The 26,978-nt window shown below is 49.7% G+C and overlaps 21 non-coding genes across 21 annotated transcripts; 17 read left to right on the top strand and 4 right to left on the bottom strand.

Annotated features, from left to right (window-relative positions):
* Nucleotides 1-5,522: 5,522 nt before the first annotated feature.
* On the top strand, nt 5,523-5,595 carry Trnam-cau (transfer RNA methionine (anticodon CAU)). The gene has a single exon. It is a non-coding gene; the product is annotated as a tRNA-Met (tRNA).
* Nucleotides 5,596-6,050: 455 nt separating this feature from the next.
* On the top strand, nt 6,051-6,122 carry Trnae-uuc (transfer RNA glutamic acid (anticodon UUC)). The gene has a single exon. It is a non-coding gene; the product is annotated as a tRNA-Glu (tRNA).
* Nucleotides 6,123-6,379: 257 nt separating this feature from the next.
* Nucleotides 6,380-6,453, top strand: Trnai-aau (transfer RNA isoleucine (anticodon AAU)). The gene has a single exon. It is a non-coding gene; the product is annotated as a tRNA-Ile (tRNA).
* Nucleotides 6,454-7,166: 713 nt separating this feature from the next.
* Nucleotides 7,167-7,238, bottom strand: Trnag-ucc (transfer RNA glycine (anticodon UCC)). The gene has a single exon. It is a non-coding gene; the product is annotated as a tRNA-Gly (tRNA).
* Nucleotides 7,239-14,093: 6,855 nt separating this feature from the next.
* Nucleotides 14,094-14,166, top strand: Trnam-cau (transfer RNA methionine (anticodon CAU)). The gene has a single exon. It is a non-coding gene; the product is annotated as a tRNA-Met (tRNA).
* Nucleotides 14,167-14,621: 455 nt separating this feature from the next.
* Nucleotides 14,622-14,693, top strand: Trnae-uuc (transfer RNA glutamic acid (anticodon UUC)). Its single transcript has one exon. It is a non-coding gene; the product is annotated as a tRNA-Glu (tRNA).
* A 257-nt stretch (nt 14,694-14,950) lies between these two features.
* Trnai-aau (transfer RNA isoleucine (anticodon AAU)) lies at nt 14,951-15,024 on the top strand. Its single transcript has one exon. It is a non-coding gene; the product is annotated as a tRNA-Ile (tRNA).
* A 713-nt stretch (nt 15,025-15,737) lies between these two features.
* Nucleotides 15,738-15,809, bottom strand: Trnag-ucc (transfer RNA glycine (anticodon UCC)). The gene has a single exon. It is a non-coding gene; the product is annotated as a tRNA-Gly (tRNA).
* A 331-nt stretch (nt 15,810-16,140) lies between these two features.
* On the top strand, nt 16,141-16,211 carry Trnag-gcc (transfer RNA glycine (anticodon GCC)). The gene has a single exon. It is a non-coding gene; the product is annotated as a tRNA-Gly (tRNA).
* A 294-nt stretch (nt 16,212-16,505) lies between these two features.
* On the top strand, nt 16,506-16,578 carry Trnam-cau (transfer RNA methionine (anticodon CAU)). Its single transcript has one exon. It is a non-coding gene; the product is annotated as a tRNA-Met (tRNA).
* A 456-nt stretch (nt 16,579-17,034) lies between these two features.
* Nucleotides 17,035-17,106, top strand: Trnae-uuc (transfer RNA glutamic acid (anticodon UUC)). Its single transcript has one exon. It is a non-coding gene; the product is annotated as a tRNA-Glu (tRNA).
* A 257-nt stretch (nt 17,107-17,363) lies between these two features.
* Nucleotides 17,364-17,437, top strand: Trnai-aau (transfer RNA isoleucine (anticodon AAU)). Its single transcript has one exon. It is a non-coding gene; the product is annotated as a tRNA-Ile (tRNA).
* Nucleotides 17,438-18,150: 713 nt separating this feature from the next.
* Trnag-ucc (transfer RNA glycine (anticodon UCC)) lies at nt 18,151-18,222 on the bottom strand. The gene has a single exon. It is a non-coding gene; the product is annotated as a tRNA-Gly (tRNA).
* Nucleotides 18,223-18,553: 331 nt separating this feature from the next.
* Nucleotides 18,554-18,624, top strand: Trnag-gcc (transfer RNA glycine (anticodon GCC)). Its single transcript has one exon. It is a non-coding gene; the product is annotated as a tRNA-Gly (tRNA).
* Nucleotides 18,625-18,918: 294 nt separating this feature from the next.
* On the top strand, nt 18,919-18,991 carry Trnam-cau (transfer RNA methionine (anticodon CAU)). Its single transcript has one exon. It is a non-coding gene; the product is annotated as a tRNA-Met (tRNA).
* A 456-nt stretch (nt 18,992-19,447) lies between these two features.
* Trnae-uuc (transfer RNA glutamic acid (anticodon UUC)) lies at nt 19,448-19,519 on the top strand. The gene has a single exon. It is a non-coding gene; the product is annotated as a tRNA-Glu (tRNA).
* Nucleotides 19,520-19,776: 257 nt separating this feature from the next.
* Nucleotides 19,777-19,850, top strand: Trnai-aau (transfer RNA isoleucine (anticodon AAU)). Its single transcript has one exon. It is a non-coding gene; the product is annotated as a tRNA-Ile (tRNA).
* Nucleotides 19,851-20,563: 713 nt separating this feature from the next.
* On the bottom strand, nt 20,564-20,635 carry Trnag-ucc (transfer RNA glycine (anticodon UCC)). The gene has a single exon. It is a non-coding gene; the product is annotated as a tRNA-Gly (tRNA).
* Nucleotides 20,636-20,966: 331 nt separating this feature from the next.
* Trnag-gcc (transfer RNA glycine (anticodon GCC)) lies at nt 20,967-21,037 on the top strand. Its single transcript has one exon. It is a non-coding gene; the product is annotated as a tRNA-Gly (tRNA).
* A 294-nt stretch (nt 21,038-21,331) lies between these two features.
* Nucleotides 21,332-21,404, top strand: Trnam-cau (transfer RNA methionine (anticodon CAU)). Its single transcript has one exon. It is a non-coding gene; the product is annotated as a tRNA-Met (tRNA).
* A 455-nt stretch (nt 21,405-21,859) lies between these two features.
* Trnae-uuc (transfer RNA glutamic acid (anticodon UUC)) lies at nt 21,860-21,931 on the top strand. Its single transcript has one exon. It is a non-coding gene; the product is annotated as a tRNA-Glu (tRNA).
* Nucleotides 21,932-26,978: the final 5,047 nt, after the last annotated feature.

The following is a 26,978-nucleotide window of genomic DNA, read 5'->3' as shown; positions in this document are numbered from 1 at the left end:
GATCCTGTGAAGCCTTCAGCGGCAAATAAAACGCAACGTCGCCAGCGGGGCAAGGGTAAACAGGTCAAGGATCCGAACCCAGCCGCCCTCGCGAATCCGCCAGCCACGGAGAGTGGCAGTGAAAGTGAGGCGATGTCACAAGGTTCCTCTCGTAGTAGCAGCCCCGCCAGGACAGAGAAGATTCGAGCACACACTGAACGCTTAAAACAATTTCTCAGTGCTGAGAAGGAACAGGACGTTGCTGCTGCGAAGCGTAAATTAGAACAGGGCAGTGAGCAGTTACCACAGCGCCCGCGCAAACATTCTGTGCCGTCACAGCCGGCCGTAACATCGCGCGGCGGCCGGGCGGAAGCCACCAAGCCGTCGGGCGACGCACGACCACCCCCGCCACCTGACAGTCACAGCCCGTGGTGGCAGCAGGAGGACGAGGGGGGCCAGTAGCCATGCGCGCAGACTCACATCATTCTAATGAGTCCGTCTACATTGTAATTGACCTAGAAACGCATGTGTCTTGAACTGTGTCCAGTGTATTGTTGTGCCATGTTTTTGTAGCCTTGCTACTAACCGCTACAGTGTTTTACGACCTATTGCAAATTCCATTTTATGCCAGCTGCCATTCATTTAAGTATACGTCCGGCGTTTTATCACTTCGTTGGTGCTTTATATTGCTCTGTTTTGTCCATCTGCCTCAAATGTCAACGCACCCACACCCATCGACTGTGTTTTCTGTTTTGACATTAACCGTTGCCGGTATTTCAGCGGTGCAAAAGGTAGCTGCATTTAAAGATGTTTTATATCATGGAAATTTTAGTATTGCCCTTCTTCAAGAAGTGTCTAGTGATGTTTTTAGCTATATTCCAGGCTACGATGCTATTTACACCCTTAATAATGACAATAACTGTGGCACAGTAAATATTCTGCACAGTATTGTCCACGAGTTACGAAATGTGTTGCAGTGCTTCTTGACTGTTTTATTGGGGTGCTTAAGGCGCTGCATCTGAGTCTTCCGTTTCTCATTTTCTTGCTAATTCTTGAGTGTCTGTGTTTTAAATGGCCGCCGCTCGTCAACATCTAAAGACCTTTTCAGTTTTATCACTCAATGTAAATCGCATCATAGCTGCGCATAAAATAGCAAGTTTTATAGACTTTTTAACTTTGGGAGGCTATGACGTTGCATTACTCCAAGAAGTCACTGTTCAGCGCTTTCATAACGTCCCTGGCTACGATGTAATCTATAACATTAACGTGGAAGGAACTTGTGGCACCGCTGTTCTTTATAAAACTGTATTGCAACCATCTAACGTTCAATTTTTACCGAATGGCCGCTTACTTACGTGTACGATCCAGGAGGTCACATTTATTAATATATACGCGCCGAGTGGCACTGATCATAAACGTGCTCGTTCTGTTTTTTTTAATCAAGATGTGGTTCCGTTCTTTGCGTCGACCCGCAATGTAGTAGTTGGCGGCGACTTTAACTGTGTTACTGCTGCAGCCGATCAATTTCCCACGGCTACCAGGTGCCCGGAACTTTCCCAACTAATTGTGACCAATGACTTGATCGATGTTTGGCGTCATTTTCATCCTACCACGACGCAATACACACATTTTTATGCGACAGGTGCCAGCAGAATTGATCGTATTTATGTGTCGCGGCCACTTCAAACCTATCTTCAGAGGGTTGCGGTACATCCCGTCGCTTTTAGTGATCACTGCGGTGTTGTGTGTGACGTGCAATTACTGGCCAATAGGCAGGCGCCACCTTCCCGTATTTGGAAACTTAATACCCGTCATCTCTCTGACGCCGGTTTACGTTGCGAGATTCAGAACGTGTGGCGGCTTTGTTCTGAAAAACGGGGAAATTATGCCACGGTCTTACAATGGTGGGTCGACTTAGCCAAACCACAGTTGCGCAGTGTTGCGATGCGGTATGCAAGGGAGGCGTCGTTTTGGGAGAGGCGCACCATTGCCTTTTATCAGCAGTGCCTCCAAGATGCGCTTGATGCGCCCGTGGCGCCAGATCAAAACTTACGCGCACGTTTGAATAGAATTAAAAGCAAGATACTCCATCATCACCTCCACAAGGCACACGGTGTTCTGATTAGGAGCCGGCCGCAGTGTGACACCATTGACGAAGTGCCAACGCTTTACCACTTGGCACGCGAGAAACGGTTGGCGCGGAGGAAAGACATTACCACCCTCATCACGGCCACGGGTGCTCGTCTCACGACGAAGCATGAGATCGTTCCCTACGTCTCCGACCATTTTAAGAGACTGTTCGGACAGACTGCTGCCGACGATGTCGCACGTTCCTTTCTATTAGATGAATTGGATACTGTCATCTCTGAATCTGACCGTCAGTCACTGGATGAGATGTTGTCACAGGACGATGTGAAAGACGTCTTGCGTTCGTGTCGTCGGGGGAAGTCTCCAGGTCTCGATGGTCTTCCCATCGAATTTTACCTGGCTTATTGGGATATTTTCGGTGAGACTTTGACGATCATGATAAATGAAATTGTTCGTGGTGCTGCTGTCCCTTCGAAGTTCGTTGAAGGGCGTATTGTATTAATTCCGAAGACACCGACAGCATGTCGTGTTGAGGCATTACGCCCTATCACACTTTTAAATGCAGATTATAAACTGGCGGCACGATGCCTCGCAACGAAACTCAGTGTGGTCATGGACAGGATCATCAGTCCCTTTCAGTCGTGTGGTGTGAAACGTCGTAGCATTTTTCACGCTGCGGCTTCATACCGAGACGTGGTCGCGTACGCAGCAATTAATGACCTGTCGGCTGGCATTCTCTCCATCGACTTTGCCAATGCATTCGACCGTATCGGGCACGATTATCTTCTGTCCGTCATGACAAAACTGGGGTTCGGCGGCCACTTTCTCGATGCTATACGGCATCTTTTAACGTCGGCGACATCAGTAATTGTAATCAATGGTTGGCAGTCGCCGCCCATTCCTATTACAAGATCTGTCAGACAGGGCTGTCCTTTATCAATGCTCCTATTTGTCATTGCGCTCGACCCGTTTTTGCGCGCAGTCGGTCGCATCATTGAAGGTGTCCAGGTCTGTCACGTCTCACTCAAATGTGCTGCCTATGCTGACGACGTGGGACTTTTCATGGGGCGGGCACATGACTTGGACAGAGTTCGCGATGTTCTGACATTGTACGAACGTGCCTCTGGCGCCGTTTTGAATACGCGGAAAACTGTATTGATACCACTGGGTCGGCGGGAACTGTCTGCTGAACAGGACTGGTTCCGTGTTGTGCGCACCCACAAAATTTTAGGACTCGACATTGTAGCGTGCCCACAAAAAATGCAAGTTTTAAACTGGAGGCGAATTCTTGGCACTGTGAAGGCCCTATGTCGCAGCCACTCAGGTCGCCGACTCAACTTACATCAACGTGTGGCTGTTATTAATACATTCATCTTATCGAATGCGTGGTACATCGCCCAACTGCTTAGTGTTCCGAAGCCGGTCGGGAGGGCGATTTCGCAGGCAGCCTACTGGCTGCTGTGGCGGCATGAAATTTTTAAAGTCAAGGCTTCGACCTGTGTCATCGACAGGCAGCTGGGCGGACTCGGGTTCATCGACGTTCCACGCAAATGCGGCGCGCTGCTCGTCCACCGGACAGCCACCCTGCAGTCCGACGACCCGGCAGGAACTACCGCGGCACTCCTGGAGCTCTACCGCCCACACTCTGAAGCGGCGCCCGTCTCTCTCGCGGCCATCCCGTAAAAGATGTCCTACATACGGGAGTACTTTTTAACGAGGAGCTATGCTCTGTCAACGGCTACCGACAGACACAGGACCGCCCGCGGACTCTACGTTGCCCTGACTGGACGACCTCCGCGTCATAAATTGGTGCTCCGGAACCCCACAGTGGAATGGGTGAAGGTGTGGGCAAACATCAACAACCCAGTGTTGCCGTCGGACGTGAGTGCGCTCTGGTTTAAAATCGTCAACAACACGCTATCGACGAACCAGCGGCTAGCCGACATTCACCTTCTTCCCTCTGCCGCCTGTGGAAGATGTGGTGTTGTGGACACACGGGAACATCGTTTTGAGTGTGCATCGGTGTCGACGGTATGGCGGCTGTGTCAACGAATGGTCGCCCACATTAATAGAACGCCTCCTCACCTTGTGACTGTTCGTCGTGTGATAGTGCCTAACTTCCAAGCTTTCCCGCGGACAAAAAATAACGCCACTGTCTGGCTATTAGGGCATACGATTTATGCCCTTATAGATATGGCCGTCACTGATACTGTGATTTACCTGGATTATTTGTGGGCCCAGTATATGATACTGAAGGATTGTGTTCAATTTCGCGAACTGTTTGCGAATTTTTTGAAGGCGGCCTTGGATTATGGCTATGAAATGGAACTGCGACAAACACCTTGAACTGCGATTTACTGAACTGACGCGTTCCACTTTTTATTTATTTTTCATACTTTTATTTGTTTTATTTGTGTTATGGTTGGTGAATTGTGCCACCAACTCACTACGGGTCGTTCTGGTTTTATCTCCAAGCGAGGAGTGTCCCTTTAATTTTGAGGAATTTAATTTGTGCCCGGGACTTCATGGGTATTTTGGACGATACGGCCTGTTTGTGTGGAACATTCATAGTTGTAGGAGTGTTTTTTTCCAGTCTCTTAATTTCTGTTCCCGGACTGTCGCGATTTCATTTTATTACTTTTAGGTGATTTTTATTTCTTTCGTGTGATGCACACTTCGACGTCAACTCTCCTGTCGTGCTGCTTGACACCTGTTTTGTAACAACTCTCTGCTACATCGGAGTGCCACGTTCGTCAAGAGGGAGAATATTTTACTTTCAAGCGGAATATGTTTTTAGTTGAAATACGAGCTGAAGAGTTGAACCGGCGGAGGAAGGAAGACCGTCCACGAATTCCGCGATAAAATTACTTTTAGTTCTTCATTTTTCTCTGGCAGAAGACAGCATACCATCTGAGGAGAAGATGATTTTGTTTTAAGTTATTCCTCTGTTCCAAGAAGTTCGACAGTCCAGCAAATATAGCGTTGAAGCTCGCCGAAGAAGGCATATTTTGGTGAGAGCAAGGAGGGCTATAAGGGGAGTTGGGAGGCCCTAAAAAAAAACCAAAAAAAAAAAAAAAATACAAAAAAAAACAAACAAAAAAAAAGTGGTAGAATGCTCGCCTGCCACGCGGGCGGCCCGGGTTCGATTCCCGGCCGATGCATCATTTTGTTTTTTCTCCGATACTGGAGCTGCGTGTCTTTCGCACTCGAAGTGCGTGGGCCATGAGAATGAACCGCGGGATTCCGTGTGGAAACAACCAAACATGCAGCGCGCACGACTTCTCGTTTGGACGCTTGCGTGCTATTGTACATACTGGCGTCGGCCAAGCATCGCAAGTTGCCTGCCGCGCCGGGAATGCACGTGTAGTAACAGAAAAAACTGAGCCAGGAAGTGCAGACTCTCTACCACTGGTATTTGCTACTTACCGAGATTCCAGAAGGTGTGGCGATCACCTGCCTCGGTAGCGCAGTAGGTAGCGCGTAAGTCTCATAATCTTAAGGTCGTGAGTTCGATCCTCACCCGGGGCATTTAATTTACTTTCGTTCACAGCTAAATTGACGGCTCTGGGGTTGCGAAGGAGCGAAACAGTTTGTAGTTTGTTATCCACAAGGCTTCAACAATTCACCGTGAAAATGTTTACTTCCCGTTATTACTACGTGCAGTTCTTTTGTAAAATTTTCAAGAAAAAAAGTCCTAGTAATAAAACTGAATTTCGTATGATATAGCATGTAAAGTCACACAATGTACGACCTGAAATATAATGACAGGCAGCGGGTCTTTACTTGCGAAATAAGTAAATAAATATTGCTATTTACAGCTTTGCTTTTCCTCCTACCCCTGTAACAACGAGGCCAAAAGCAATGGATTGTGACTTTTGCCATGCGCGCCTCGCCATGGGCGCGCCAAAAGATGCTCGCAAACAGGGAAAGTGCGACACGGAAAGCGATTGGAGGCGGTGCAAACCCCGAGAAAAGTTCGCGCGTCCGGTGTGGTCTAGTGGCTAGGATACCTGGCTTTCACCCAGGAGGCCCGGGTTCGATTCCCGGTACCGGAACGGAATTTTTTCGGAACAAATCACGACACGTTTTGACCGTGCGAAATGCTGTTTCACGTCCTCCTCGCATTATAGCTACTGGTTCGTAAACGTCAGCCGAAAACAGTCGAGAGAAACGGGCACGCAATGAAATTACTACGAGCAGCGGAATAAAGGGAGAAGAGACGCTGGTACACTGTTGGACTGCTGCCATAGAAATGTTACATGGCAATACGCACAGCAATTGCCGCGAAGCGATGGAAGTCTCTCTGTACCGAGGCCCGTTAGCTCAGTTGGTTAGAGCGTCGTGCTAATAACGCGAAGGTCGTGGGTTCGATCCCCCCACGGGCCACTACGATTTTACTATTTCAAAAAGGCAACGCCGATTTCCCCGGGGAAGTATGGTGACAAAGAAATCGTCACATTGTTGTGGGAGCTGCTAGGGGACCGGGACGCGCTAAAACACTTCACTGGTCACAGCACGCTGAACACACAGTTTCTCGTCCGATCACCGCTACTGCGCGACGCTGGGCGTTGTCAGTGCTTGGGCGGGTGACCGCCTGCGAACACAGGGCACTGTCGACAGTTTCAATTCGTATTTCTCTTTCCTCTTCGGTTTCGGAGCTACAGCGCTATTCGGTCACGGGCACTGGCGCCACGTTTTGCCTCTCGGAATGCCAAGTCGCGCCGTGCGGCCACAGTGTAATGAAGGAGCGCGTTGTAAAATTTTCAACGAAGAAAGAAAGGAATGTACTAGTAATAAAACGGAATTTGTATGACAGAACATGTAAAATCACACAATGATAACAGGCAGCGGGTCTTTACCTGAGGCATAAGTAATGTTGTGCCCGCCTCGCCATACCTCTCTCAGTCGTTTCGCGTGCTTGTCCTTTTGATATAGGCCGACTGGAGAGCGTCAGCTCTCGCGTCAGCCGAGACAAGTCGAGACTCAAGGGGAATCGACGCACACACTATAGGGTGGCCTGCAGCGGCTAAGAGGGGGAAAGAAACATTAATTTAAGGACGCGTGGCAAAAGTACTCATACGCGAAAGTAAAAAGCCGGCTGCGGTGGCCGGGAATCGAACCCGGATCAACTGCTTGGAAGGCAACTATGCTGACCATTACACCACCACCGCACGGCTTTCTTCCGCGCACGCCGCGCTGTGTCTGCTTCCCGCCTGTCGGCGGCGGCTGAAGGTGGTCGTAGCAGTAGGCGCATTACGGGGTAGGCGAGCGCATCCAGACGGCGCCTCTACGCACATTTCGCGTCCTTTGGCAAGAGTCGTCGCGTGCGTGCGAAGCAACAGTACTTAGACGATCGCGTTCTGGCGTCATTTTTAAGCAGTGCAGTGCAGGATTCAGCGTTTGTAGCATTCTCTCGGGAGGATGCGACGGCGCTGGACGGCAGTCCCACTTTCCCTTCAGACGTCTGCGCGGAAAGCACCAGGCAGCACGTCGCGCGGAGCTCCACTGCCGTCGTCGGTTTGTTTACATCGCCGGGACTTTGGCGCTTCGTTGTTCGTGATTTCTGCATTGAAGATTTGTAAGTAACAAAATGTCGACATTTTCGAGAGCTAACACCGCTCAGTGTGTATTTGATAGAAGTGCTGTCCGGCCTACCGCGTTTGAAATACACGAGTGGTTATTCGAAGACCTAAAGATACCGGAAGAAATCGTAGACACTTTTCAATTGGACTTTGTTCAGTATTGCTTGTTCTTGAAATTTACCTCTGGGGACATGTGTGAAAAGTTTGTTGCTAAATTTGGTGGCAGTCGCCGTTTTAAACATGCAGACGGCAGTATTAGTAATGTGCAAATTGTGGCGTCAGGTTTTGGTATTCGAACTGTTCGAGTTTTTAATGTCCCACCGGAATGCCCTGATCAAGTTTTATCTCGTGCCTTGTCGCGATTTGGTGACGTTCTTAACGTTACAATGGAGAAATGGTCTAGTGCATATCGTTATAAAGTTGCTAGTGGTGTCCGTAGTGTACGGATGGACCTGAAACAACATATTCCTTCCTACTTTGTAATTGGTGGGGTTCGTGCACAGGTCTCATATATCGGGCAACCGCCGACATGTGCCGTATGTCATTCTACGGAACATTTGAGGGGTGACTGCCCTCGACGGCGGCCTGTTCAGTTACCGCGTGAAGATGTTGTGGGTGGTGGCGATAAATTTGTGCCCCTAATGAGTGAGATTGTAGCAGGAACATCGTTTATCGGTCCGACCGACCGACCGACCGAGCGACCGACGACCGTTGCCTCCGACGAAGACCCGTCCGTCGCGGAACATAGCCACACGACTGTCGGGCAGGAGGAACTGGAGGTTGTCCAGGACCTGCCTACCCCGACCGACCGGGTTGATGACGAAAGGGACGCACGCTCTGTTAATGCCGATGCCGTTCAATCGGAACCGGTGAAGGCAACAGACACTTCTTTACCCCCGCCGCCCCTTCCGGTGCCAACTTCTGCCGATCCTGTGAAGCCTTCAGCGGCAAATAAAACGCAACGTCGCCAGCGGGGCAAGGGTAAACAGGTCAAGGATCCGAACCCAGCCGCCCTCGCGAATCCGCCAGCCACGGAGAGTGGCAGTGAAAGTGAGGCGATGTCACAAGGTTCCTCTCGTAGTAGCAGCCCCGCCAGGACAGAGAAGATTCGAGCACACACTGAACGCTTAAAACAATTTCTCAGTGCTGAGAAGGAACAGGACGTTGCTGCTGCGAAGCGTAAATTAGAACAGGGCAGTGAGCAGTTACCACAGCGCCCGCGCAAACATTCTGTGCCGTCACAGCCGGCCGTAACATCGCGCGGCGGCCGGGCGGAAGCCACCAAGCCGTCGGGCGACGCACGACCACCCCCGCCACCTGACAGTCACAGCCCGTGGTGGCAGCAGGAGGACGAGGGGGGCCAGTAGCCATGCGCGCAGACTCACATCATTCTAATGAGTCCGTCTACATTGTAATTGACCTAGAAACGCATGTGTCTTGAACTGTGTCCAGTGTATTGTTGTGCCATGTTTTTGTAGCCTTGCTACTAACCGCTACAGTGTTTTACGACCTATTGCAAATTCCATTTTATGCCAGCTGCCATTCATTTAAGTATACGTCCGGCGTTTTATCACTTCGTTGGTGCTTTATATTGCTCTGTTTTGTCCATCTGCCTCAAATGTCAACGCACCCACACCCATCGACTGTGTTTTCTGTTTTGACATTAACCGTTGCCGGTATTTCAGCGGTGCAAAAGGTAGCTGCATTTAAAGATGTTTTATATCATGGAAATTTTAGTATTGCCCTTCTTCAAGAAGTGTCTAGTGATGTTTTTAGCTATATTCCAGGCTACGATGCTATTTACACCCTTAATAATGACAATAACTGTGGCACAGTAAATATTCTGCACAGTATTGTCCACGAGTTACGAAATGTGTTGCAGTGCTTCTTGACTGTTTTATTGGGGTGCTTAAGGCGCTGCATCTGAGTCTTCCGTTTCTCATTTTCTTGCTAATTCTTGAGTGTCTGTGTTTTAAATGGCCGCCGCTCGTCAACATCTAAAGACCTTTTCAGTTTTATCACTCAATGTAAATCGCATCATAGCTGCGCATAAAATAGCAAGTTTTATAGACTTTTTAACTTTGGGAGGCTATGACGTTGCATTACTCCAAGAAGTCACTGTTCAGCGCTTTCATAACGTCCCTGGCTACGATGTAATCTATAACATTAACGTGGAAGGAACTTGTGGCACCGCTGTTCTTTATAAAACTGTATTGCAACCATCTAACGTTCAATTTTTACCGAATGGCCGCTTACTTACGTGTACGATCCAGGAGGTCACATTTATTAATATATACGCGCCGAGTGGCACTGATCATAAACGTGCTCGTTCTGTTTTTTTTAATCAAGATGTGGTTCCGTTCTTTGCGTCGACCCGCAATGTAGTAGTTGGCGGCGACTTTAACTGTGTTACTGCTGCAGCCGATCAATTTCCCACGGCTACCAGGTGCCCGGAACTTTCCCAACTAATTGTGACCAATGACTTGATCGATGTTTGGCGTCATTTTCATCCTACCACGACGCAATACACACATTTTTATGCGACAGGTGCCAGCAGAATTGATTGTATTTATGTGTCGCGGCCACTTCAAACCTATCTTCAGAGGGTTGCGGTACATCCCGTCGCTTTTAGTGATCACTGCGGTGTTGTGTGTGACGTGCAATTACTGGCCAATAGGCAGGCGCCACCTTCCCGTATTTGGAAACTTAATACCCGTCATCTCTCTGACGCCGGTTTACGTTGCGAGATTCAGAACGTGTGGCGGCTTTGTTCTGAAAAACGGGGAAATTATGCCACGGTCTTACAATGGTGGGTCGACTTAGCCAAACCACAGTTGCGCAGTGTTGCGATGCGGTATGCAAGGGAGGCGTCGTTTTGGGAGAGGCGCACCATTGCCTTTTATCAGCAGTGCCTCCAAGATGCGCTTGATGCGCCCGTGGCGCCAGATCAAAACTTACGCGCACGTTTGAATAGAATTAAAAGCAAGATACTCCATCATCACCTCCACAAGGCACACGGTGTTCTGATTAGGAGCCGGCCGCAGTGTGACACCATTGACGAAGTGCCAACGCTTTACCACTTGGCACGCGAGAAACGGTTGGCGCGGAGGAAAGACATTACCACCCTCATCACGGCCACGGGTGCTCGTCTCACGACGAAGCATGAGATCGTTCCCTACGTCTCCGACCATTTTAAGAGACTGTTCGGACAGACTGCTGCCGACGATGTCGCACGTTCCTTTCTATTAGATGAATTGGATACTGTCATCTCTGAATCTGACCGTCAGTCACTGGATGAGATGTTGTCACAGGACGATGTGAAAGACGTCTTGCGTTCGTGTCGTCGGGGGAAGTCTCCAGGTCTCGATGGTCTTCCCATCGAATTTTACCTGGCTTATTGGGATATTTTCGGTGAGACTTTGACGATCATGATAAATGAAATTGTTCGTGGTGCTGCTGTCCCTTCGAAGTTCGTTGAAGGGCGTATTGTATTAATTCCGAAGACACCGACAGCATGTCGTGTTGAGGCATTACGCCCTATCACACTTTTAAATGCAGATTATAAACTGGCGGCACGATGCCTCGCAACGAAACTCAGTGTGGTCATGGACAGGATCATCAGTCCCTTTCAGTCGTGTGGTGTGAAACGTCGTAGCATTTTTCACGCTGCGGCTTCATACCGAGACGTGGTCGCGTACGCAGCAATTAATGACCTGTCGGCTGGCATTCTCTCCATCGACTTTGCCAATGCATTCGACCGTATCGGGCACGATTATCTTCTGTCCGTCATGACAAAACTGGGGTTCGGCGGCCACTTTCTCGATGCTATACGGCATCTTTTAACGTCGGCGACATCAGTAATTGTAATCACTGGTTGGCAGTCGCCGCCCATTCCTATTACAAGATCTGTCAGACAGGGCTGTCCTTTATCAATGCTCCTATTTGTCATTGCGCTCGACCCGTTTTTGCGCGCAGTCGGTCGCATCATTGAAGGTGTCCAGGTCTGTCACGTCTCACTCAAATGTGCTGCCTATGCTGACGACGTGGGACTTTTCATGGGGCGGGCACATGACTTGGACAGAGTTCGCGATGTTCTGACATTGTACGAACGTGCCTCTGGCGCCGTTTTGAATACGCGGAAAACTGTATTGATACCACTGGGTCGGTGGGAACTGTCTGCTGAACAGGACTGGTTCCGTGTTGTGCGCACCCACAAAATTTTAGGACTCGACATTGTAGCGTGCCCACAAAAAATGCAAGTTTTAAACTGGAGGCGAATTCTTGGCACTGTGAAGGCCCTATGTCGCAGCCACTCAGGTCGCCGACTCAACTTACATCAACGTGTGGCTGTCATTAATACATTCATCTTATCGAATGCGTGGTACATCGCCCAACTGCTTAGTGTTCCGAAGCCGGTCGGGAGGGCGATTTCGCAGGCAGTCTACTGGCTGCTGTGGCGGCATGAAATTTTTAAAGTCAAGGCTTCGACCTGTGTCATCGACAGGCAGCTGGGCGGACTCGGGTTCATCGACGTTCCACGCAAATGCGGCGCGCTGCTCGTCCACCGGACAGCCACCCTGCAGTCCGACGACCCGGCAGGAACTACCGCGGCACTCCTGGAGCTCTACCGCCCACACTCTGAAGCGGCGCCCGTCTCTCTCGCGGCCATCCCGTACAAGATGTCCTACATACGGGAGTACTTTTTAAGGAGGAGCTATGCTCTGTCAACGGCTACCGACAGACACAGGACCGCCCGCGGACTCTACGTTGCCCTGACTGGACGACCTCCGCGTCATAAATTGGTGCTCCGGAACCCCACAGTGGAATGGGTGAAGGTGTGGGCAAACATCAACAACCCAGTGTTGCCGTCGGACGTGAGTGCGCTCTGGTTTAAAATCGTCAACAACACGCTATCGACGAACCAGCGGCTAGCCGACATTCACCTTCTTCCCTCTGCCGCCTGTGGAAGATGTGGTGTTGTGGACACACGGGAACATCGTTTTGAGTGTGCATCGGTGTCGACGGTATGGCGGCTGTGTCAACGAATGGTCGCCCACATTAATAGAACGCCTCCTCACCTTGTGACTGTTCGTCGTGTGATAGTGCCTAACTTCCAAGCTTTCCCGCGGACAAAAAATAACGCCACTGTCTGGCTATTAGGGCATACGATTTATGCCCTTATAGATATGGCCGTCACTGATACTGTGATTTACCTGGATTATTTGTGGGCCCAGTATATGATACTGAAGGATTGTGTTCAATTTCGCGAACTGTTTGCGAATTTTTTGAAGGCGGCCTTGGATTATGGCTATGAAATGGAACTGCGACAAACACCTTGAACTGCGATTTACTGAACTGACGCGTTCCACTTTTTATTTATTTTTCATACTTTTATTTGTTTTATTTGTGTTATGGTTGGTGAATTGTGCCACCAACTCACTACGGGTCGTTCTGGTTTTATCTCCAAGCGAGGAGTGTCCCTTTAATTTTGAGGAATTTAATTTGTGCCCGGGACTTCATGGGTATTTTGGACGATACGGCCTGTTTGTGTGGAACATTCATAGTTGTAGGAGTGTTTTTTTCCAGTCTCTTAATTTCTGTTCCCGGACTGTCGCGATTTCATTTTATTACTTTTAGGTGATTTTTATTTCTTTCGTGTGATGCACACTTCGACGTCAACTCTCCTGTCGTGCTGCTTGACACCTGTTTTGTAACAACTCTCTGCTACATCGGAGTGCCACGTTCGTCAAGAGGGAGAATATTTTACTTTCAAGCGGAATATGTTTTTAGTTGAAATACGAGCTGAAGAGTTGAACCGGCGGAGGAAGGAAGACCGTCCACGAATTCCGAGATAAAATTACTTTTAGTTCTTCATTTTTCTCTGGCAGAAGACAGCATACCATCTGAGGAGAAGATGATTTTGTTTTAAGTTATTCCTCTGTTCCAAGAAGTTCGACAGTCCAGCAAATATAGCGTTGAAGCTCGCCGAAGAAGGCATATTTTGGTGAGAGCAAGGAGGGCTATAAGGGGAGTTGGGAGGCCCTAAAAAAAAACAAAAAAAAAAATACAAAAAAAAACAAACAAAAAAAAAAAGTGGTAGAATGCTCGCCTGCCACGCGGGCGGCCCGGGTTCGATTCCCGGCCGATGCATCATTTTGTTTTTTCTCCGATACTGGAGCTGCGTGTCTTTCGCACTCGAAGTGCGTGGGCCATGAGAATGAACCGCGGGATTCCGTGTGGAAACAACCAAACATGCAGCGCGCACGACTTCTCGTTTGGACGCTTGCGTGCTATTGTACATACTGGCGTCGGCCAAGCATCGCAAGTTGCCTGCCGCGCCGGGAATGCACGTGTAGTAACAGAAAAAACTGAGCCAGGAAGTGCAGACTCTCTACCACTGGTATTTGCTACTTACCGAGATTCCAGAAGGTGTGGCGATCACCTGCCTCGGTAGCGCAGTAGGTAGCGCGTAAGTCTCATAATCTTAAGGTCGTGAGTTCGATTCTCACCCGGGGCATTTAATTTACTTTCGTTCACAGCTAAATTGACGGCTCTGGGGTTGCGAAGGAGCGAAACAGTTTGTAGTTTGTTATCCACAAGGCTTCAACAATTCACCGTGAAAATGTTTACTTCCCGTTATTACTACGTGCAGTTCTTTTGTAAAATTTTCAAGAAAAAAAGTCCTAGTAATAAAACTGAATTTTGTATGATATAGCATGTAAAGTCACACAATGTACGACCTGAAATATAATGACAGGCAGCGGGTCTTTACTTGCGAAATAAGTAAATAAATATTGCTATTTACAGCTTTGCTTTTCCTCCTACCCCTGTAACAACGAGGCCAAAAGCAATGGATTGTGACTTTTGCCATGCGCGCCTCGCCATGGGCGCGCCAAAAGATGCTCGCAAACAGGGAAAGTGCGACACGGAAAGCGATTGGAGGGGGTGCAAACCCCGAGAAAAGTTCGCGCGCCCGGTGTGGTCTAGTGGCTAGGATACCTGGCTTTCACCCAGGAGGCCCGGGTTCGATTCCCGGTACCGGAACGGAATTTTTTCGGAACAAATCACGACACGTTTTGACCGTGCGAAATGCTGTTTCACGTCCTCCTCGCATTATAGCTACTGGTTCGTAAACGTCAGCCGAAAACAGTCGAGAGAAACGGGCACGCAATGAAATTACTACGAGCAGCGGAATAAAGGGAGAAGAGACGCTGGTACACTGTTGGACTGCTGCCATAGAAATGTTACATGGCAATACGCACAGCAATTGCCGCGAAGCGATGGAAGTCTCTCTGTACCGAGGCCCGTTAGCTCAGTTGGTTAGAGCGTCGTGCTAATAACGCGAAGGTCGTGGGTTCGATCCCCCCACGGGCCACTACGATTTTACTATTTCAAAAAGGCAACGCCGATTTCCCCGGGGAAGTATGGTGACAAAGAAATCGTCACATTGTTGTGGGAGCTGCTAGGGGACCGGGACGCGCTAAAACACTTCACTGGTCACAGCACGCTGAACACACAGTTTCTCGTCCGATCACCGCTACTGCGCGACGCTGGGCGTTGTCAGTGCTTGGGCGGGTGACCGCCTGCGAACACAGGGCACTGTCGACAGTTTCAATTCGTATTTCTCTTTCCTCTTCGGTTTCGGAGCTGCAGCGCTATTCGGTCACGGGCACTGGCGCCACGTTTTGCCTCTCGGAATGCCAAGTCGCGCCGTGCGGCCACAGTGTAATGAAGGAGCGCGTTGTAAAATTTTCAACGAAGAAAGAAAGGAATGTACTAGTAATAAAACGGAATTTGTATGACAGAACATGTAAAATCACACAATGATAACAGGCAGCGGGTCTTTACCTGAGGCATAAGTAATGTTGTGCCCGCCTCGCCATACCTCTCTCAGTCGTTTCGCGTGCTTGTCCTTTTGATATAGGCCGACTGGAGAGCGTCAGCTCTCGCGTCAGCCGAGACAAGTCGAGACTCAAGGGGAATCGACGCACACACTATAGGGTGGCCTGCAGCGGCTAAGAGGGGGAAAGAAACATTAATTTAAGGACGCGTGGCAAAAGTACTCATACGCGAAAGTAAAAAGCCGGCTGCGGTGGCCGGGAATCGAACCCGGATCAACTGCTTGGAAGGCAACTATGCTGACCATTACACCACCACCGCACGGTTTTCTTCCGCGCACGCCGCTCTGTGTCTGCTTCCCGCCTGTCGGCGGCGGCTGAAGGTGGTCGTAGCAGTAGGCGCATTACGGGGTAGGCGAGCGCATCCAGACGGCGCCTCTACGCACATTTCGCGTCCTTTGGCAAGAGTCGTCGCGTGCGTGCGAAGCAACAGTACTTAGACGATCGCGTTCTGGCGTCATTTTTAAGCAGTGCAGTGCAGGATTCAGCGTTTGTAGCATTCTCTCGGGAGGATGCGACGGCGCTGGACGGCAGTCCCACTTTCCCTTCAGACGTCTGCCGCGGAAAGCACCAGGAAGCTGTGAACTAGCTCAGCATCGGTGGTTCAGTGGTAGAATGCTCGCCTGCCACGCGGGCGGCCCGGGTTCGATTCCCGGCCGATGCATCATTTTGTTTTTTCTCCGATACTGGAGCTGCGTGTCTTTCGCACTCGAAGTGCGTGGGCCATGAGAATGAACCGCGGGATTCCGTGTGGAAACAACCAAACATGCAGCGCGCACGACTTCTCGTTTGGACGCTTGCGTGCTATTGTACATACTGGCGTCGGCCAAGCATCGCAAGTTGCCTGCCGCGCCGGGAATGCACGTGTAGTAACAGAAAAAACTGAGCCAGGAAGTGCAGACTCTCTACCACTGGTATTTGCTACTTACCGAGATTCCAGAAGGTGTGGCGATCACCTGCCTCGGTAGCGCAGTAGGTAGCGCGTAAGTCTCATAATCTTAAGGTCGTGAGTTCGATCCTCACCCGGGGCATTTAACTTACTTTCGTTCACAGCTAAATTGACGGCGCCGGGGATTGCGAAGGAGCGAAACAGTTTGTAGTTTGTTATCCACAAGGCTTCAACAATTCACCGTGAAAATGTTTACTTCCCGTTATTACTACGTGCAGTTCTTTTGTAAAATTTTCAAGAAAAAAAGTCCTAGTAATAAAACTGAATTTCGTATGATATAGCATGTAAAGTCACACAATGTACGACCTGAAATATAATGACAGGCAGCGGGTCTTTACTTGCGAAATAAGTAAATAAATATTGCTATTTACAGCTTTGCTTTTCCTCCTACCCCTGTAACAACGAGGCCAAAAGCAATGGATTGTGACTTTTGCCATGCGCGCCTCGCCATGGGCGCGCCAAAAGATGCTCGCAAACAGGGAAAGTGCGACACGGAAAGCGATTGGAGGGGGTGCAAACCCCGAGAAAAGTTCGCGCGTCCGGTGTGGTCTAGTGGCTAGGATACCTGGCTTTCACCCAGGAGGCCCGGGTTCGATTCACGGTACCGGAACGGAATTTTTTCGGAACAAATCACGACACGTTTTGACCGTGCGAAATGCTGTTTCACGTCCTCCTCGCATTATAGCTACTGGTTCGTAAACGTCAGCCGAAAACAGTCGAGAGAAACGGGCACGCAATGAAATTACTACGAGCAGCGGAATAAAGGGAGAAGAGACGCTGGTACACTGTTGGACTGCTGCCATAGAAATGTTACATGGCAATACGCACAGCAATTGCCGCGAAGCGATGGAAGTCTCTCTGTACCGAGGCCCGTTAGCTCAGTTGGTTAGAGCGTCGTGCTAATAACGCGAAGGTCGTGGGTTCGATCCCCCCGCGGGCCACTACGATTTTACTATTTCAAAAAGGCAACGCCGATTTCCCCGGGGAAGTATGGTGACAAAGAAATCGTCACATTGTTGTGGGAGCTGCTAGGGGACCGGGACGCGCTAAAACACTTCACTGGTCACAGCACGCTGAACACACAGTTTCTCGTCCGATCACCGCTACTGCGCGACGCTGGGCGTTGTCAGTGCTTGGGCGGGTGACCGCCTGCGAACACAGGGCACTGTCGACAGTTTCAATTCGTATTTCTCTTTCCTCTTCGGTTTCGGAGCTGCAGCGCTATTCGGTCACGGGCACTGGCGCCACGTTTTGCCTCTCGGAATGCCAAGTCGCGCCGTGCGGCCACAGTGTAATGAAGGAGCGCGTTGTAAAATTTTCAACGAAGAAAGAAAGGAATGTACTAGTAATAAAACGGAATTTGTATGACAGAACATGTAAAATCACACAATGATAACAGGCAGCGGGTCTTTACCTGAGGCATAAGTAATGTTGTGCCCGCCTCGCCATACCTCTCTCAGTCGTTTCGCGTGCTTGTCCTTTTGATATAGGCCGACTGGAGAGCGTCAGCTCTCGCGTCAGCCGAGACAAGTCGAGACTCAAGGGGAATCGACGCACACACTATAGGGTGGCCTGCAGCGGCTAAGAGGGGGAAAGAAACATTAATTTAAGGACGCGTGGCAAAAGTACTCATACGCGAAAGTAAAAAGCCGGCTGCGGTGGCCGGGAATCGAACCCGGATCAACTGCTTGGAATGCAACTATGCTGACCATTACACCACCACCGCACGGTTTTCTTCCGCGCACGCCGCGCTGTGTCTGCTTCCCGCCTGTCGGCGGCGGCTGAAGGTGGTCGTAGCAGTAGGCGCATTACGGGGTAGGCGAGCGCATCCAGACGGCGCCTCTACGCACATTTCGCGTCCTTTGGCAAGAGTCGTCGCGTGCGTGCGAAGCAACAGTACTTAGACGATCGCGTTCTGGCGTCATTTTTAAGCAGTGCAGTGCAGGATTCAGCGTTTGTAGCATTCTCTCGGGAGGATGCGACGGCGCTGGACGGCAGTCCCACTTTCCCTTCAGACGTCTGCCGCGGAAAGCACCAGGAAGCTGTGAACTAGCTCAGCATCGGTGGTTCAGTGGTAGAATGCTCGCCTGCCACGCGGGCGGCCCGGGTTCGATTCCCGGCCGATGCATCATTTTGTTTTTTCTCCGATACTGGAGCTGCGTGTCTTTCGCACTCGAAGTGCGTGGGCCATGAGAATGAACCGCGGGATTCCGTGTGGAAACAACCAAACATGCAGCGCGCACGACTTCTCGTTTGGACGCTTGCGTGCTATTGTACATACTGGCGTCGGCCAAGCATCGCAAGTTGCCTGCCGCGCCGGGAATGCACGTGTAGTAACAGAAAAAACTGAGCCAGGAAGTGCAGACTCTCTACCACTGGTATTTGCTACTTACCGAGATTCCAGAAGGTGTGGCGATCACCTGCCTCGGTAGCGCAGTAGGTAGCGCGTAAGTCTCATAATCTTAAGGTCGTGAGTTCGATCCTCACCCGGGGCATTTAACTTACTTTCGTTCACAGCTAAATTGACGGCGCCGGGGATTGCGAAGGAGCGAAACAGTTTGTAGTTTGTTATCCACAAGGCTTCAACAATTCACCGTGAAAATGTTTACTTCCCGTTATTACTACGTGCAGTTCTTTTGTAAAATTTTCAAGAAAAAAAGTCCTAGTAATAAAACTGAATTTCGTATGATATAGCATGTAAAGTCACACAATGTACGACCTGAAATATAATGACAGGCAGCGGGTCTTTACTTGCGAAATAAGTAAATAAATATTGCTATTTACAGCTTTGCTTTTCCTCCTACCCCTGTAACAACGAGGCCAAAAGCAATGGATTGTGACTTTTGCCATGCGCGCCTCGCCATGGGCGCGCCAAAAGATGCTCGCAAACAGGGAAAGTGCGACACGGAAAGCGATTGGAGGGGGTGCAAACCCCGAGAAAAGTTCGCGCGTCCGGTGTGGTCTAGTGGCTAGGATACCTGGCTTTCACCCAGGAGGCCCGGGTTCGATTCACGGTACCGGAACGGAATTTTTTCGGAACAAATCACGACACGTTTTGACCGTGCGAAATGCTGTTTCACGTCCTCCTCGCATTATAGCTACTGGTTCGTAAACGTCAGCCGAAAACAGTCGAGAGAAACGGGCACGCAATGAAATTACTACGAGCAGCGGAATAAAGGGAGAAGAGACGCTGGTACACTGTTGGACTGCTGCCATAGAAATGTTACATGGCAATACGCACAGCAATTGCCGCGAAGCGATGGAAGTCTCTCTGTACCGAGGCCCGTTAGCTCAGTTGGTTAGAGCGTCGTGCTAATAACGCGAAGGTCGTGGGTTCGATCCCCCCGCGGGCCACTACGATTTTACTATTTCAAAAAGGCAACGCCGATTTCCCCGGGGAAGTATGGTGACAAAGAAATCGTCACATTGTTGTGGGAGCTGCTAGGGGACCGGGACGCGCTAAAACACTTCACTGGTCACAGCACGCTGAACACACAGTTTCTCGTCCGATCACCGCTACTGCGCGACGCTGGGCGTTGTCAGTGCTTGGGCGGGTGACCGCCTGCGAACACAGGGCACTGTCGACAGTTTCAATTCGTATTTCTCTTTCCTCTTCGGTTTCGGAGCTGCAGCGCTATTCGGTCACGGGCACTGGCGCCACGTTTTGCCTCTCGGAATGCCAAGTCGCGCCGTGCGGCCACAGTGTAATGAAGGAGCGCGTTGTAAAATTTTCAACGAAGAAAGAAAGGAATGTACTAGTAATAAAACGGAATTTGTATGACAGAACATGTAAAATCACACAATGATAACAGGCAGCGGGTCTTTACCTGAGGCATAAGTAATGTTGTGCCCGCCTCGCCATACCTCTCTCAGTCGTTTCGCGTGCTTGTCCTTTTGATATAGGCCGACTGGAGAGCGTCAGCTCTCGCGTCAGCCGAGACAAGTCGAGACTCAAGGGGAATCGACGCACACACTATAGGGTGGCCTGCAGCGGCTAAGAGGGGGAAAGAAACATTAATTTAAGGACGCGTGGCAAAAGTACTCATACGCGAAAGTAAAAAGCCGGCTGCGGTGGCCGGGAATCGAACCCGGATCAACTGCTTGGAATGCAACTATGCTGACCATTACACCACCACCGCACGGTTTTCTTCCGCGCACGCCGCGCTGTGTCTGCTTCCCGCCTGTCGGCGGCGGCTGAAGGTGGTCGTAGCAGTAGGCGCATTACGGGGTAGGCGAGCGCATCCAGACGGCGCCTCTACGCACATTTCGCGTCCTTTGGCAAGAGTCGTCGCGTGCGTGCGAAGCAACAGTACTTAGACGATCGCGTTCTGGCGTCATTTTTAAGCAGTGCAGTGCAGGATTCAGCGTTTGTAGCATTCTCTCGGGAGGATGCGACGGCGCTGGACGGCAGTCCCACTTTCCCTTCAGACGTCTGCCGCGGAAAGCACCAGGAAGCTGTGAACTAGCTGAGCATCGGTGGTTCAGTGGTATAGTGCTCGCCTGCCACGCGGGCGGCCCGGGTTCGATTCCCGGCCGATGCATCATTTTGTTTTTTCTCCGATACTGGAGCTGCGTGTCTTTCGCACTCGAAGTGCGTGGGCCATGAGAATGAACCGCGGGATTCCGTGTGGAAACAACCAAACATGCAGCGCGCACGACTTCTCGTTTGGACGCTTGCGTGCTATTGTACATACTGGCGTCGGCCAAGCATCGCAAGTTGCCTGCCGCGCCGGGAATGCACGTGTAGTAACAGAAAAAACTGAGCCAGGAAGTGCAGACTCTCTACCACTGGTATTTGCTACTTACCGAGATTCCAGAAGGTGTGGCGATCACCTGCCTCGGTAGCGCAGTAGGTAGCGCGTAAGTCTCATAATCTTAAGGTCGTGAGTTCGATCCTCACCCGGGGCATTTAATTTACTTTCGTTCACAGCTAAATTGACGGCTCTGGGGTTGCGAAGGAGCGAAACAGTTTGTAGTTTGTTATCCACAAGGCTTCAACAATTCACCGTGAAAATGTTTACTTCCCGTTATTACTACGTGCAGTTCTTTTGTAAAATTTTCAAGAAAAAAAGTCCTAGTAATAAAACTGAATTTCGTATGATATAGCATGTAAAGTCACACAATGTACGACCTGAAATATAATGACAGGCAGCGGGTCTTTACTTGCGAAATAAGTAAATAAATATTGCTATTTACAGCTTTGCTTTTCCTCCTACCCCTGTAACAACGAGGCCAAAAGCAATGGATTGTGACTTTTGCCATGCGCGCCTCGCCATGGGCGCGCCAAAAGATGCTCGCAAACAGGGAAAGTGCGACACGGAAAGCGATTGGAGGGGGTGCAAACCCCGAGAAAAGTGTGCGCGTCCGGTGTGGTCTAGTGGCTAGGATACCTGGCTTTCACCCAGGAGGCCCGGGTTCGATTCACGGTACCGGAACGGAATTTTTTCGGAACAAATCACGACACGTTTTGACCGTGCGAAATGCTGTTTCACGTCCTCCTCGCATTATAGCTACTGGTTCGTAAACGTCAGCCGAAAACAGTCGAGAGAAACGGGCACGCAATGAAATTACTACGAGCAGCGGAATAAAGGGAGAAGAGACGCTGGTACACTGTTGGACTGCTGCCATAGAAATGTTACATGGCAATACGCACAGCAATTGCCGCGAAGCGATGGAAGTTTCTCTGTACCGAGGCCCGTTAGCTCTACCAGTTCCGCCGCAGCAGCGGCCGTGTGCGGACGTGCCGGTGTGCTCGCTCCGCGCGTGTTTGGCGGCGCTTGCAGCAGTTGTGGGCCTTGTGAGTACATCATGGCCTTTGCCATGGATGATCAGTTACGCCGTTATACGTTGCGTTTCCAATTCCCGTTTGGGTTTGCCCGACCACATGTCTACGAATTAGTCGATTTTTTCTTCGACAGATTGGGTCTTAAAGACGAGGAAGTTTTAGGATTTTCATACGATTTTCTAGCGAATGCCGTTTACGTGAAACTTGTTAATGACGAGCCTTGTTTACGTGTAATGGACTCAACTAAGGGTACTGCCGAGTTCGTTAATTCTGATGGTGAAATTTGTAAAGTTGTTGTTAACCATGCCGGGTTAGGCCTGCGCACGGTCCGTATATTCAACCTACCATTTGAAATTGACCTTGAACGTATTCGGCAATGTCTGTCCCAGTATGGGAACGTATTAGAAATTCACCAAGAGCAGTGGAGTGGCCTTAAACACTTCAATGTGGATAATGGTGTCAGGGTAGCGCGAATTGACCTATCTAAGCATATCCCGTCGAATGTCGTGGTACAAGGCTTCCGAGCACTCGTTATGTACGAGGGGCAACCACGTACATGTGTACTTTGTGGCTCTCCGGACCATATGAAGGCCGCGTGTCCACGTGCTAAACCAGTGCGTCGTGTTTTACGACAACGTGATGCCCTTGCAGCTGGGCTGGATGGCAATAAGCCGACGTATGCCGAGAGCCTTGTCGGTCCGTCTGTCGTTAGCGCGCCACAGCTGCACGCGACTGAGGTTGTGCCTGACGTACCCGCCGCCGGTGTAAACAACGCTACGCCGAGCCGAATGCCCGTTGCTTCTGACGTGGAAACCTATGCAAACGACGGGGCCGGAAATTCGCGCCCTTCCGATGCTGGCGTGGTCCGTGTGGAACTTCCGCCGCGGTTGCCCGATCAACAGATGCTCCCATCTGTGGAGAGTCTTACACCTGCGGACTCTGGTGACCAGCCGCGAGTTTCCCATCCCCTTGACGTGTCTTCTCCAGTCAGCGCAGTTTCCGGCAAAGTACTGTCTCCCACGGGAGCTACCCCTACCGCTGCGAATTCAGACAACAACGAACAAGTCGAGGACACCCGTCCTCAGAAGAAAGGACGACAAAAGAAATCAGTCCGTAAGCAGAGTGAAGAGGAAACTCGTACTCTCGAACAGAAACTGCAGCGTACTATCAAGCAGTTCCGGACGGATGAATGTGAGAGAATCGTCACGGACGATGAAGTACAGGTCGTGCAGCATTCAGAGGAGGCCGATATGGGGATGCATGTCGACAGTTCTGGACCCGACGCATTTATGGATACCGCTCACTCGCCGGGGTCGAGCAGGCAGCCTTCCTGGGCTGACGATACGCAATAACATGGCACCACCCCTTCTTATGCGGGATTACAAAATTGCAACTGCTAATATACATCGAATAACGTCTGATGTAAAATTAAAATGTTTGACTGACTATCTGTATGCCGCCGATATAGATATCGTTTTCCTACAAGAAGTCGTCACACCCAAGGTCGGGAATGTCACAGGCTATGAGGCCATCATCAATATCGGCGATGAGGCAGGGACTGCAATTTTGTACAAAGCGGGCATCACTTGTAGACCTCGAGCGATTTTAGAAACGGGAAGAGGGATTGTCGTACGATTCGAAGATTTGCTTCTGATCAACGTCTATGCCCCGACTGGATCTACAGGCCGAAGGGATAGGAGTGTTTTTTATCGCGATGAAATTGTGCCGTTATTATCCTGTGGTTGTTCGAAGATTTTATTGGGCGGCGATTTTAATTGTGTTGTACGCAGAGAAGACCAGTGTCCGAATTTTAATTTTTGTTTGGAGTTGCGAGATTTAATTGATGGGCTGAACTTACAAGATACCTGGTGCTCACTTCGCCCGCAGGTGACCGGATATACTTATGTTACCACTGCCTCCGCTAGTCGTCTGGATAGGTTTTATGTATCTACAGACATTTTAAGCGCTGCCAGGGATTGTGAAATATGGCCTGTTAATTTTAGCGATCACTGTGCGTATCACATTACGCTTAGGCACGTCTCGCAGAAAACCTTTTTGGGTCGAGGCGTATGGCAACTGAACGTCGCACTGTTGGACGACGGCGACCTGAAGAAGGATCTTATTGCGACGTGGCAATGGTGCCTCCAGCGACGACAAAGATATAGGGAGCGTGTTGATTGGTGGACGGGGCTAGTAAAACCACGCATAAAGAAATGTATTTGTCAGTTTGCCAGGGCCAAGGCGTACTGGAAGAAACAGACGTTGGAATTTTATTTTACCGCTCTCCGCCAGTTGTATCACGATTCCTCTGCACTGCCTGGCAATCTCCTCCGCATCAAACGTACCAAAGCCAAAATCACCGCATTGGTTCGTGAGTCTCTGGCAGGAGCCCAAGTCAGGGCACGCGCTTTCGATGACACCTTTAACGAGTCAGCGTCCTTGTACCACATCATACGGGAAGCTAAAAGAGGCAGACAAAAAATCATTACTCAACTGACGGATGACGATGGTCGTGTTTATGATGAGCAAGGCGAGCTTAAGACTTTTATTCGGAATCATTTCAGGCAACTTTACTCACTGCCTGACACAGATGTAGAGGCGGGAGAGGATTTTTTGTCTAACATTACAGCATCGGTGGATCCGGACGACCACGCACAGCTCCTGGCCAACATAACTAACTTCGAAGTGAAGTCCATCATTACGTCTGCGGCGAAAGGAAAAGCTGCAGGATCAGACGGTTTGCCGGTTGAATTTTATCTTCGGTATTGGGATATTTTCGGCGACGAACTGACTCTCATGTATAATGAATTGTTAACGAATACTGCTTTTCCATCGCAGTTCACTGAGGGCCTGATAGTCTTAGTTTCCAAACCGTCACAGGGGACTTCACTCAATAACTTACGACCAATCACCCTGCTCAATGCAGATTTCAAAATCTTTACTAGGATTCTGAATGCCAGACTTAAGCCAGTCCTCAGTAAAGTGCTTGGTTCATATCACATGAACGTGGTTCCTGGTCGATCAATGATAGACGCCCTGTGCGAATACCGAGATATTGCCTATTTGACTTGGATTTGCAAGACCACGTTGGCAATAGTTTTCTTTGACTTCGACAAGGCATTTGATAGGACCAACCATGGATTTCTGTTCAGAACGCTGGATAAACTGGGTTTCGACCAGCATTTCGTACAGATACTAAGGAACTGTATCTGCAATACGACTTCCCGCGTCAAATTCAACGGCCAGTTAACAGCCCCTGTGCCCATTCAACAAGGTTTGCGACAAGGGTGCCCGCTTTCTACGACTCTTTTCGCCATTGCTATCGAGCCACTACTGAAGACGTTTTGCGTCACCTTACCGGGTCTTCAAACGCTGAATACAAAGACCGTCTGTCATGCCTATGCGGACGATATCAGCGTCCTTATCAATAACGACGAAGAGTTCGATACCGTGCGACGGCTTGTCCACCGGTATGCAAGCGCCTGCGGTGCACGCCTTAACGAACGGAAATCCAAAGTCTTGCATTTAGGTCCGCAGGCTCGCTTCGCGAACACCTTTTGGTTAGAGGCAACCAACCAGCTCAAGCACCTTGGTTTGATTCTCACTCCGAATCCACGGGAAATGGTAAGAGTGAATTGGGAACAGAAGCTCAACGTCCTTCGAGCTTTGATTCGAGAGCACAATATGCGGTCTTTAGACAGGATTCAGAGAGCACATTTCGTCAATTATTATGTTCTCAGCAAGATTTATCATGTTGCCGCTGTTCTCCCTATTCCTACTGATATTGCTAACAGAATTTTAGCCCTTGCAGGCTGGTACATTTGGAGAGGTAATATTTTTAAAGTCGCTTTCAAGGCTACCGCTTTACCTCGATCTAAGGGTGGTCTAGCCCTTAAAGATGTTGAATTACAGTGCTCAGCGATTTTTCTAGCTCGAACGTCAAGGATCTTACGATGTAGTCAGACAGGTCTTACAGCGCGTCTATTCCAGCAGTTACGACCACCGGATATGACGCCACCGATAAATGTTGGACATATCCATCCCGAGCTCGTTCATATTCGCCGATATTACGTGGAGTCCAGCTATGTGCATCAACACCTGCAACCATTCACTGCTGCGGCTGTCTACAGTGTCTTTACGAATCGGCAACAGAATAACTCTATAGAAATGAAGTATCCTGGCAAGAACTGGCAACAAATTTGGATGAATATCAGCACTCCCCTTCTTCGTTCCCGAGTTCGTTCCGTGTGGTATGATGTTGTGAACGAGGTGATGCCCACGGGGGAGAAATTGTGTAAGATCCACTTACGGCCTACACCGACTTGCGACACATGTGGCCATGTGGAAACATTGCAACACATCTTATACTGCCGAGATCAGACGCAAATCTGGAATTGGACGAGAATGAAACTGGCTCTTATTAATAGAACGACGCCATCCGCAATACAACTGCGAGATATATTCCACCCTGACTGGAAATTATTTCCGAAATCTAAAAATAATAGCTATACCTGGTTAATTGGACAATATCTGTATTATATGTTGACGATTAAAACGCCTACACTTTCTGATTTTCATATGTATCTTATTGCCGAATATTACGCGATCAAACGATTACGAAAGTATAAAGAAAAATTTCAGAATTTTCTCACCGTTGCTTTGAATGACGGGAAGCCTTAAGTGTGCGAACCAATGGT

Source organism: Schistocerca nitens, chromosome 2, assembly GCF_023898315.1.
Source record: "Schistocerca nitens isolate TAMUIC-IGC-003100 chromosome 2, iqSchNite1.1, whole genome shotgun sequence".
NCBI lineage: Eukaryota > Metazoa > Arthropoda > Insecta > Orthoptera > Acrididae > Schistocerca > Schistocerca nitens.
The sequence above is the reverse complement of the archived record's forward strand: the minus strand, read 5'-3'. Positions and strand labels throughout refer to the sequence as shown.